This window comes from Balaenoptera borealis (genome assembly GCF_965194805.1).
Source record: "Balaenoptera borealis genome assembly, chromosome: 2".
Taxonomy (NCBI): Eukaryota; Metazoa; Chordata; class Mammalia; order Artiodactyla; family Balaenopteridae; genus Balaenoptera; species Balaenoptera borealis.
The window spans coordinates 126,083,941-126,094,977 of record NC_138867.1 but is presented as its reverse complement, the minus strand read 5'-3'; the positions used below and the strand labels follow the sequence as shown (position 1 = coordinate 126,094,977).

Sequence of the window (11,037 nt, the reverse complement as noted above, 5' to 3'; positions counted from 1 at the left end):
GAGCAACTGGGCCCGTGAGCCACAATTGCTGAGCCTGCGCGTCTGGAGCCTGTGCTCCGCAACAAGAGAGGCCGCGATAGTGAGAGGCCCGCGCACCGCAATGAAGAGTGGCCCCCGCTTGCCACAACTAGAGGAATCTCTCGCACAAAAACGACGACCCAACACAGCCATAAATAAATAAATAAATAAAATTAAAAAAAAAAAAAAAGAACACTAGGGAGAATCTTGTTTTAAAAAGAGAACTGTGATTTATACTATATTATTATCTTTGTAAAATAGTTCAGAGTTTACAAATTAGAGGAACCTAAACTCTGTTACTTTACACTTAAATCTTTTAAAAATGAATCACATCCATGAAGCTTTTTCAGTATTACATGAACGAAACTTAACTAAATCTGAACTACTTGGCCAGAGCTCTGCTCTTCAGGTCTGGCCAGTCTCCTTGACCAGCTGGGGTTAGGTCCAGCTGACCCTCTGAACCCAAGAAGTCAGATTTAGGTGTCCTGTTGACTCCTTAAAGTATAAGAGTTTAGTAGAAAGAGCCTCACCCTCTGGTCCACCCAAAGGAAAACCTGCAGCCATCTCCAAACTCTGAGAATCTTCCTTCCTCTCCTGGGCCTGTATGGTCCCCTGAGATTCCAAAGCTAGCTACTGTCAACCCTATTTCTCTTCTTTTACTCAAGGCCTGAATATAATCCCCATTCCTCAGAATGATCCTCACTGGGTTTGGAGACTGCATTGTACTAATGCAATACTAACAGAGCCTGGCCTGGTTCAGACCCTAACCACAGAGATCAAGATCCAGCAAGACCCAAGTTCCTAGGCTGTGGTGAAGGAATCCTAAATCTCCACTTTCTCCTGCCCACCCTCACAATGAATGCAGGCTATAAGTTTGGTCCAGTTACCTTGTCTATGCATCTCCACTTTCTCAGCTGAAAGATGGCTATAATAATAATACTTATCTTGTTAGAAATATGCCATTAAAAAGTTTTTAGCACATAGGCACCAGGTCCATAAATGCTAACTATTATGTTAATGAGGAGGTAATGATCACCAAGAAGAGCTGGCCAGTTCCCAGTCAGAGCAAGTACAGAAATTTAGCCAGACTGTAAACTCTTGGCTGTTTTTACTCATTATTTTATCTTCAGTACGTATAGTAATAGTGAAGGCACATAGTTGACCCTTGAAAAATATAGATAATTGAATAAATAAATGGATTTGCCCAGATTTTAGGCATCCCTGAGGCGTAGTGAGCTCTCACATATCTGGATCAAGACCATGGGATGTCTGGGAGGGGTATCTTGGTTTCCTAGCCGCTTCCAGAACCAGTGTCTAGGTGTACTTTTCCTCAAGTGGCTGCCTTTTTCCCTATATCTCTATATAACTCTAGGCAGAACTAAAAGTTCCAGTTAAAACTGAAATTTGTGCAAACACTGTCTGAGGTCACTCCCTCGGTTTGGGCAAAACCAGCTGGCACTGTTAGAATTGGAAGTCTGGCAGTGCAGACACATCCTGCCAGACCCTTGTCAGTGGAGGAGAGATTATATGAATTGCTCTGATCCAAGAAGCCGCTCCCTGTAACAACCATCTGAGAAGTCCTGCAGCTTCTCTGTATGGGATGAACCTCATTAAACTCCATGAGGCAATAGCCACAGATTCAAGCAATCAAAATCTTAGGTTTACACAGCAGAGTGCAAAGGAGGGACTGTACATGGGTGGAGAAAGCTGCTTCCAAAAGTACCTTCCCTAGCCACCTCCTCCTTTCCTAATTCTCGTCTGCCCTTCTATCCCTTAGAATAAGAAATTCAGTAGCACAGACAGGTCCCCGTGTGTCTGGACAGGAAATCTCAGAAACTGGGTTTCTATTTTTTGATTCCCTGAAGACAAGCAATGCTACCTCTTTAGCATTCCTAGTTACCTAATATGCCATATTGTTTGTATTATGGACACAGATTTTAATGGGTATTCTTCAAAAGCAATTTGGCCCATTGGTTTTCAATGTTTAGTCCCTTGAACTGTATACACAGGAATAACCTAGGCAGCTGATTAAAAATTCAAATTCCTTGTCCCAAAACCCAGATATTTCAATTCAGTAGAGCTTAGATGGGGCCCAGGTATTTCCTTCCTTTCCTCCTTCCTTCCTTCCTTTTTTTTCTTTTTTTTTTTTTAAAAAAAATCTAAGTTAGAAGATGATGTTCAGTCAGGGCTGAAAGTCACAGATCTTCCAAATTCTAATTTCTGGTTTAACTCTTGAATCCTCTCCATAATAGTCACATCAAATGATTATCAAATCCATGTTTGAAAACTACTAGTGATGGGAAGCTTGACTTCTAGAACTAAACCATCTTTTTACATAGTTATCTAACTGATCATAATTTTACACTTTCAGTCTAGTTTTAACCCTCTTGGGACCTTGAAAAGTAAGTACAATCCTTCTTTCACATCCCAAGTTTCTTTGTTTGACATGGCTCTTTGTACAAAAATTAAAGGAGTATTCATAATTCAGTCTTTCACAAATTATGTTCCTGAGAACAGTGCTGCTAGGGTGTGTGCCATGAAAAAATGTGGTCTGTTGTCAAAGAAGGTTGCTGCTTATCAAACACATAGGCTACATTCAGTGGTAGCAAATATATGCTATACAAGCAGAAGAAAGATGGTGATCCCCTCACACATGCACTGGAAGGGATTTTCACACTGGATGAAAGGACTAACTTGAATCTATGATCTCTACTCCCTTCATCACTGATATCTTTATGAAGAGGATAGAGTAATTCCTTCTTGCTCACAATACCCCAGTCCCATTTGAAACCTCACAGAGAAGCAGGGAAAAGTGAGCATTCTGTGTGTAATTCATCCCCAGTCATCAAGAGTCAGCCCTGGGTCACACCCCATCAGGAGGGTTTGTCAGTTAGTCATGATCTTGAGGGATGGGCCGGGTCTGTCTACTCCCAATATAATTCACTTAGTTCTCATCAATGGCAATAGAAGAATTCACCCTTCAATTAGTAAAGGCTCAGCAGATTTCAGATGAAAGAGGATCAGAAGTCAAGGAGGTCCACACCTACTCTTTCCCAGACACTTGGGAAACTGACCTAGTTTTGTTTTATACCTGGTATAAACCTTTTGGTAGTGTTAAATAAATTGTTTAAAAATGTGCCCGTGTTATGACAACCTGTTTCATCAACTGCTACTGTTTTCTCATGCATTATTATAATCCTACAGCAACCACATACATATTTTACATAGCTGTAATCATAGTGCACATATAATTTTGTGTTCTTTATTTCACATGTGTTGTACACATCTTTCATATTTTTATGGTATTCCTATTTATCATACAATATATATTCAGGAAGTTCACACTAAGTTCCTTAACATTTCCCCAACTTTGTGATTTGAACTTACTTCAGATATTCACTATGATAGAGTGTTAAAATAAACATTTTTGTACATAAGAATTTTTCCTTGTCTTTAACCCTTTTCTAAGTGTGGATTTTTATGAGTGGGATTATTGAGCCAAAAAGCATAAACAATTTAAGGCAAACTAATCTTTTATAATGTTACACTAATTTATAATGATGCCAACAGGTATTAGAATTAATGTTTTAGAATACACATTTCATTACAAATTTACCACTACTGTACAATATATTTTTCTTCTACATTCATCTATATATACAAACAGCGCTTTTACAAAACTTTTAGAGAGAAGTAATGTACCTCTAGAATTTCTTTTCAAACATCACAGAACTTATTCATACAGAAAGAAATTCTCAAGTAAGTCTTTAAAAATATTTCTCAAAAACCATGCAAAATTTGTATGATTTAAATTAGGCGTTGTGGTGGCAGAACTCTAAGAAGGCCCCAAGATTCCTGCCCTCTGTTGTGCATACCTGGTGAGTGCCCTTGAGTGTGGCAGGTCCTATAAATATGAGAGCAAACAACCACCAAGATTAGGCTATGTTATATGACAAACTAAAGGAATTTTGCAGGTGTAATTAAGTTCCCTGATCTATTAACTCTAAGTTACTTAAAAGGTAGATAAGTAGGTAGGCCTGACTTAATCAGGCGAGCCCTTGAAAGGTAGTTTAGCAAGAGGTCAGAGACATAAGGTCAGAAAGTTTCAAAACAGTAACATACACATTTCTGCAGATCTTGGAGAATAATACTGCCATATTTTGAAGAGGACCATGTCTCAGGTAATGAAAGGTGACCTCTAGGAGCTGAGGGCCTCAGTTGAACAGCTGTGAGGAACTAAATTCTGTCAACAACCAGTGACTTGGGAATAAACCCAGGGCCTCAGATGAGATTTAAACATCAACTGACATCTTGATTTCATCCTGGTGAGGCCCTGAACATAGGACCCATCTAACCCTTGTCTGGATTCCTAACACACAGAAACTGTGAGATAATAAATTTATGTAATTTTAAGGCAGTAAGATGGTGATAATTTGTTACTCAGTGAAAGAAAACTGACACATTAAATACTAAAGGTAAAAAAATCTTACAATAATCAAAGAAGCCAACCAACATTAGAGAAAGAATAAAATAAAATAAAGCATTAACTGCAAAGGGAATAGTCGGAGCTAATAAATATCCCAAATTAATGTAATGTTTTGAAGAAGTCTAAGTCATGATGACCAAATAAAAAAAAGTAGTTATAGATGGTTTCATTCTCCAGATTAAACAAAACAAAAAAATGCCAATAAGAATGGTCTTTTTTTCCTATAAAATTAAGTTTAAAATATATTTTATATGAACATAAATAGATAATTTTATGGTTAATAATGTTTGAAATTATATTAGGAAATAACTAATGGCATAAAAAAAAACCTTTCTCCTCACACAAAATTTTAAATATAAAATCAAAAAAGGAGATCGTCCATGCACTAATAGTCAATCAATCAATATAAATAAATCCAAGGAAGTAAGCAAAAAGATAACAAATATCAAATTATGAAAACTTATTCAGTGAGTATAAAGGGTAAATATTCCTGATCAAAGGCAAGGAGTCTCCAACTGTACCTGAAAAGAAATTTAGTAACACTGCTTTTAAGAGACATTTCTAAAACAAAATTACAAATTAATTAACTACTATTTAATTAATTTAAAAGGTGGGGGGGGGAAATGTTTTAAAATAATGTTTAAACAAAAGAAGAACAAGGTTGCCAATATCAACCTCAGAAAAAAAATATGAGAAAATTAAAACATAGTAAGCAAGTTTCAGAGGCTTGTTTTATAATAATTAAAGTTATAATAATTTAAAAATATACAAAAACATTATGAATGAAAGGAATTATAAAGTGTAACGTGTTATACATATTTTTAAGTGATTAAAAACAAATATAATGTTTTATATTAATGCAAGAAATGAATCTATTGCAGATGAAACAGAAATTTGTGACAAAAGCAGACCACTGAAAAATATTTAAAATAATAAAAATTTAAATCCTACATACTAGTATTTATAGAATCTGGTCAAAGAATTACTCAGAGCAAAAAATAAAATAAAACTGCACTACAAGAAAATAAAAAAGAGAAAATCAACTACATAAAAGTTGTTATGTAATTGTTATGTAATAAGAAAAGTTGTTATGTAATAAGAAATTAGAAGCACATTTAAATTAATCAAGCCCAGCTCCTTAAATATTACTAGCAATATAGACCAAAAAAATCATGGAATCTAATCAAGAAAAAAGCAGTAGCATAAGCTTTGTAATATGGGAGGGTACATTAGTAAAATGGTCATTTAAAGGAGTATAAGTTTTTTAAATAGTGCCATCAACATGAATGACTTTATATCAAAACTTTCAAAATATCAAAAATATAATGTAGAAGAAAGCTGAACAAGGCTGAAAATAATAATAATAATAAAGGAAATGTAACTTTATCAAGATGATTTTCTTTTCTTTTTTATGTTTTATGATAGAGGCAGTAGTCATATTTAAAGACCTTCCTAAATTAATAAAAGGGCCTTTTTGTGTTAAGCCTCTTACATGGTTTATACTTTTCTTAAAACTCTTACTTATATGTACACTTTTTTTGTACAAAAGAATTTTCATTATTCCCTCCTGTGTGTGTGTTTAGACTTAGCACCAAATAAGGACACTCCAACATCCTCAGTGTGATACTAGTAAAGCTCTCAGAATCACACTGAGAACACTGAAGTGTCCTCACTTCTTCTATGAAGTGTATTTTGGTAGAGGGTAGATTTTTATAAGGTCAGATATATGTTATGCAGTCATTAAAAAAAGCTTCCTTCAAGCAACCTAAGCGTCCATCAACAGATGGATGGATATGGAAGATGTGTACATATATATTACTCAGTCATAAAAATGGAATATTATGCAGTCATAAAAAAGAATGAAATAATGCCATTTGCAGCAACATGGATGGACGTAGAGACTATCATACTGAGTGAAGTAAGTCAGACAAAGACAAATATTACAGGATATCACTTACATGTGGAAACTAAAAAAATGATTCAAATGAACTTATTTACAAAATAAAGATAGACTCACAGACATAGAAAACAAACTTATGGTTACCAAATGGGAATGGCAGAGGGATAAATTAGGAGTTTGAGGTTAAAATATACACACTACTATATATAAAATAGATAACCAAAACAACCTACTATATAGCACAGGGAAATATACTCAGTATCTTGTAGCAACCTATAATGGAAGAGAATGTAAAAAAAGAATGTATATATATCTGAATCACTTTGCTGTACAGCTGAAACTAACACAATATTGTAAATCAAGTATATTTCAATAAAATGTTGTTTAAAACTTCCTTCATCTTTTCTTTATCTGTGAAAGCCTATCAGTATCATGGATCTAGGGCTGGAAGACAGGTCAGATAATGGGCTTTATTTTTGCTTTTTTTTTTTTTTACAAACATCCTTAGGGAACATGGCATGAGTCAGAGCCAAGCTGCTGAACTTCTCTGAGCTTAATTTCCTCATCTGTAAAACAGGGCTAAAAATACCTCGTTTCTTTGTTTGCTTTGAGACTTAAGAGAAATAAGAACTGCATCTGGAATAATACCTGCTTCTCTTTTTCTTCTTCAGACTTTTTTTATGGAGTAATTCTGGTGTTGTAACCTATCCACACTCTTTCTCCTCCTTTCTCACTCTCTCATTCTCTCTCTCTGTCCGTTTCTCTCTCCCACAATTTGCTCCTCATCATGTGAAGAATACCACACTGATGCTTACCTAGCAGCTGATGAGGGGAAGAAATACAGACCTGGCATATAAGGAACAGGCTTGCAAAATGATTAAGAGCTCTGGATTTGGACTGCCTGCACTCAACTCCTGAACATCTACTGTGAACTTGGACAAATTCTGTAAGTCCTCTCTGCCTCAAATATAAAATACAAAAAAAAAAGAAGAAAAAAATAATAATAGTAGCTCCCTCATAGAAATGTTATATCACATGAGCTAACATATGTAAGCATGTAGAAGGGAGGGTGACACAGCTAATAATGTTCAGAGTGTTAGCAATTACTGATATTATAGCATAAGTAGTATTTGAATGTATGTTGAATAAAATGTCCATAGCTAAGTATAATCTACCTACTCTAGGCTTCACCAGGATGTGACAATAAAGTGAGGGTATACTTCCTTTTCATAACCAAATTGTGATGGGATTAATGATCCTTTGGTCAAAAATCATCCATCCTTACAAGTCCCTCAAGTATTTCCGAGATTTTCCCCATTCCTGCTATTTATGTAGTTAGGAAATAGAACTTCTAGTTCATCTGCCCTCAGCTCTTTATCAAGCTGCCATTCTAAAGTCTCTGTTGCTGGTGACCCTTGGAACTTAATATTTTGTTGGTTACATTGTTGTCTGGAGGAGATAGCATTGCTACTCTCTTTGCTATCAGCTGGAGAAGGTGGTTTCCCCAAACTGTTGTGCCTTTGCTATTCAAAACATCCCTGAACAAAGGCTCTACTTTTTGACTGGAATTTACTGAAGCTTTGTGAATAATGAAAGGAAGGTAAAATGCTGAGAATAACTTTAAAAGGCTCTTTGCACGGCTGGCTCCTCTTAATTTAAGGGTCATTTCCCCAGAGCGACCTTCCCAGATTATTTTCCCCTAACACATTTTCCTATGCAATTATCTTCTCCTCCTCCCTCCTCCTTTTTTATTCTTTACCAGGACCTGAAATTATCTTATATATTTCTTTACTTGTTTATTTATTCCCTTGTTTTAGAAAAGAAGTGCTTGTTCATTCCTGAGTTCTTGGAACCTAGAACACGGCATGTCTCACCATAGGATAACAACACACATTTGTCATAAAAAAGGATGAGTGAATGAATGAATAAATGAATGCACAGAACCAGACCTTCCTTAGGGTGTAGCTAATTTTTGTTCATTTTTTACATATCAACTTGCACATGACTTCCTCAGGCAAGGTCCTCCATGACCGACTACACAGGATGAACACTCCCTGCTACATGATCCTTCTGTACCCTTTATTTATCTAAAATCATTCATTTCATTATCTGTCTTCCCTGCTTGATTGTCAGGTCAAGAATTATGTCTGTTTCATCTCATAATGGGTCCCCAACTCCTAGACAAGTGCATCCCATATAGTTGGTGTTTAACAAAACTTTTCCAAAAAAAAACTATTAAAAGATTATTCAACTTGATGAAATAATATACAATTAAGAAGTAGACTTCTTATTTAATGGAAAACACAAAATTGAAACTATGTGAAGAAATCATTCTAATATAAAGTTGACCTGCCCAAGTTTTTACAAATTGCTGTTTTCTTTCTTGACTCTTAACATCTCTCACTCATGAGTCATTCTGTTCCCACAATGAATAAATATTACAAATTCTTTCACTGTCATTATAAAGAACCTTTCAGAATACCACTCAACAATAAATGCATCATTTAACCAATAAAGTACTAATACCTGCCATTAACAAATCTAATGACTAAGGAAATAGTTTCCCAATGTGTACTTTCACATTATTCTGTAAGGGGAAAAAATTGTAATAGTCAGGGCTCATATTTGTTACATTTGGTGTCATCAGAAGAGAGCCACATTCAAAGTGATGTGTCTGGGAGTCAACCTGCTTAAGGATTCTCAGTCCTCAGGAATGTGAAGATGGTAGCATATTCCTACCCAAATTTCCATGGCCAAAGCAGTAAAACAGTCACTTGGCTATTTAAACAGTCACTCGGCTATTTTCATGCTTAGGCTTTTTTTTTTTTTTTTTTTTTTTGGCTGCGTTGGGTCTTCGTTGCTGCGCACGGGTTTTCTTCTCTAGTTGCGGTGAGTGGGGGCTACTCTTGGTTGTGGTGCGCGGGCTTCTCATTGCAGTGGCTCCTCTTGTTGCGGAGCACAGGCTCTAGGCGCTCAGGCTTCAGTAGCTGTGGCATGCGGGCTCAGTAGTTGTGGCTCGTGGGCTGTAGAGTGCAGGCTCAGTAGTTGTGGCACACGGGCTTAGTTGCTCCATGGCATGTGGGATCTTCCCAGACCAGGGCTCGAACCCGTGTCCCCTGCATTGGCAGGCGGATTCTTAACCACTGCGCCACCAAGGAAGTCCTGCTTAGGCCTTTTTTGTATTGTTTTTTGTTTTTCATGCTTAGGCTTTAAACACTACTTTTCACATATGTTCACACAACAGCAAAAAACACCATTTAATTAAAGAAAAAAATCACAATTTAAATAAAAATTAAATATACAAGTATATAAAAACAATATTATACTATTTAATTTTATGGCAAAATCTCTCAGCCTAGAAGCACACTTTGTTTCTGCTTTGGAAAAAAATATGCATTTTTTACAATGCCGCAGTTTCCTCATTTGTAAAATGGATATAATAATGGCCATCGAGTGCAGAGAATTGCCTTATGGTTTAAGGGAGTTAGTAATCATGAAAACAATAATTATAGCTCCCATTTATGGTTTACCATGTGCCAAGTATTGTGTTAAATATTTTATCTCGATAACCTAAATAAACTGTACAAAAACCCTATTTTATTGATAGATTTCAAATGAATAAATAAGGAACCAAGACACAAGAGATTAAATAACATGTCAGTGAGAACTGTCATAGTGTAAAACTCTAGTTGGCACCATTGATGTTGTAGTCTATATGTATGGCAATCCCTGGAATCACATACTCTGAGTGCCAGAGCCAGGATTAAGTATGGGGACAGATGGTTACTAGACTTACTGTGGTGAGCATTTTGTAATGTATCTAAATGTCAAATCACTATGTTGTACACCTGAAACTGACATAATGTTGTATGTCAACTATACCTCAATAAATAAAAAAGCTCTTAAACATAACGCTCTACCACTTGGTTAACTATAAAGTATAGCACTAATGGAACAACATTAGCTAGTATCTCCATAAATGATTATAAATATTAAAATAATTTTATTTTGAATGTCTTGTTTAGACTTTCAAAGTATGCTAATTAAATGTATTTAAAAGAGAAAAATGTTTACAAAATTTACCAGAAATGAATTCAAGAGAAAGAGTATCTGATATGGGCTTGGAAGACCACAGGTTGACCCAAATAGGGTAGACGAGAGTAGACCACTGGCTGGGTTTAAATTAGCATGATGGTACCATTCCCTTTCTCATTAATATCATGTAATGAGGTATAATTATGTTTTGTGGGTTCAGAATACAACAGATATAGAAGCAGCAATATTACATGTGCTTTATGCAAAGAAAAACTGAGATTCAGGTCATATCTTATAAGGATCCGTTGTATTTTCTGAGCAAAGCTTTTAGTCCAAGTTTCAGGAAACTGGCGTGTATCTTAAAACAAATCTTAATACAAACTTAAAATCTCTTTTGTTTCCTTAAGAATAATACAGAATGATTTAATAATAATAACTAACAATACTTAGTGAGGGCTTACAATGTTCCAGGCTCTGTGCTAATAATGTCACGTTGATGACCTAATCTAATCCTTCCAACCACTCTAACAGTTATTAATACTATTATAATTTCATTTTACAGATGCAGAAACTGAGGCATGAAAACATTATGTTGCTT

At 35.6% G+C, this 11,037-nt stretch overlaps 1 long non-coding RNA gene across 1 annotated transcript in view; it reads left to right on the top strand.

The window, feature by feature from the left end:
* The first annotated feature begins 213 nt into the window (after window positions 1-213).
* The window catches only part of LOC309624586, a 46,799-nt gene continuing 35,975 nt past the window's right edge, over window positions 214-11,037 (top strand). The window contains exon 1 of the long non-coding RNA XR_014242036.1: window positions 214-7,350. This is a non-coding gene — a long non-coding RNA (uncharacterized lncRNA). The remainder of the gene's footprint in view (window positions 7,351-11,037) is intronic.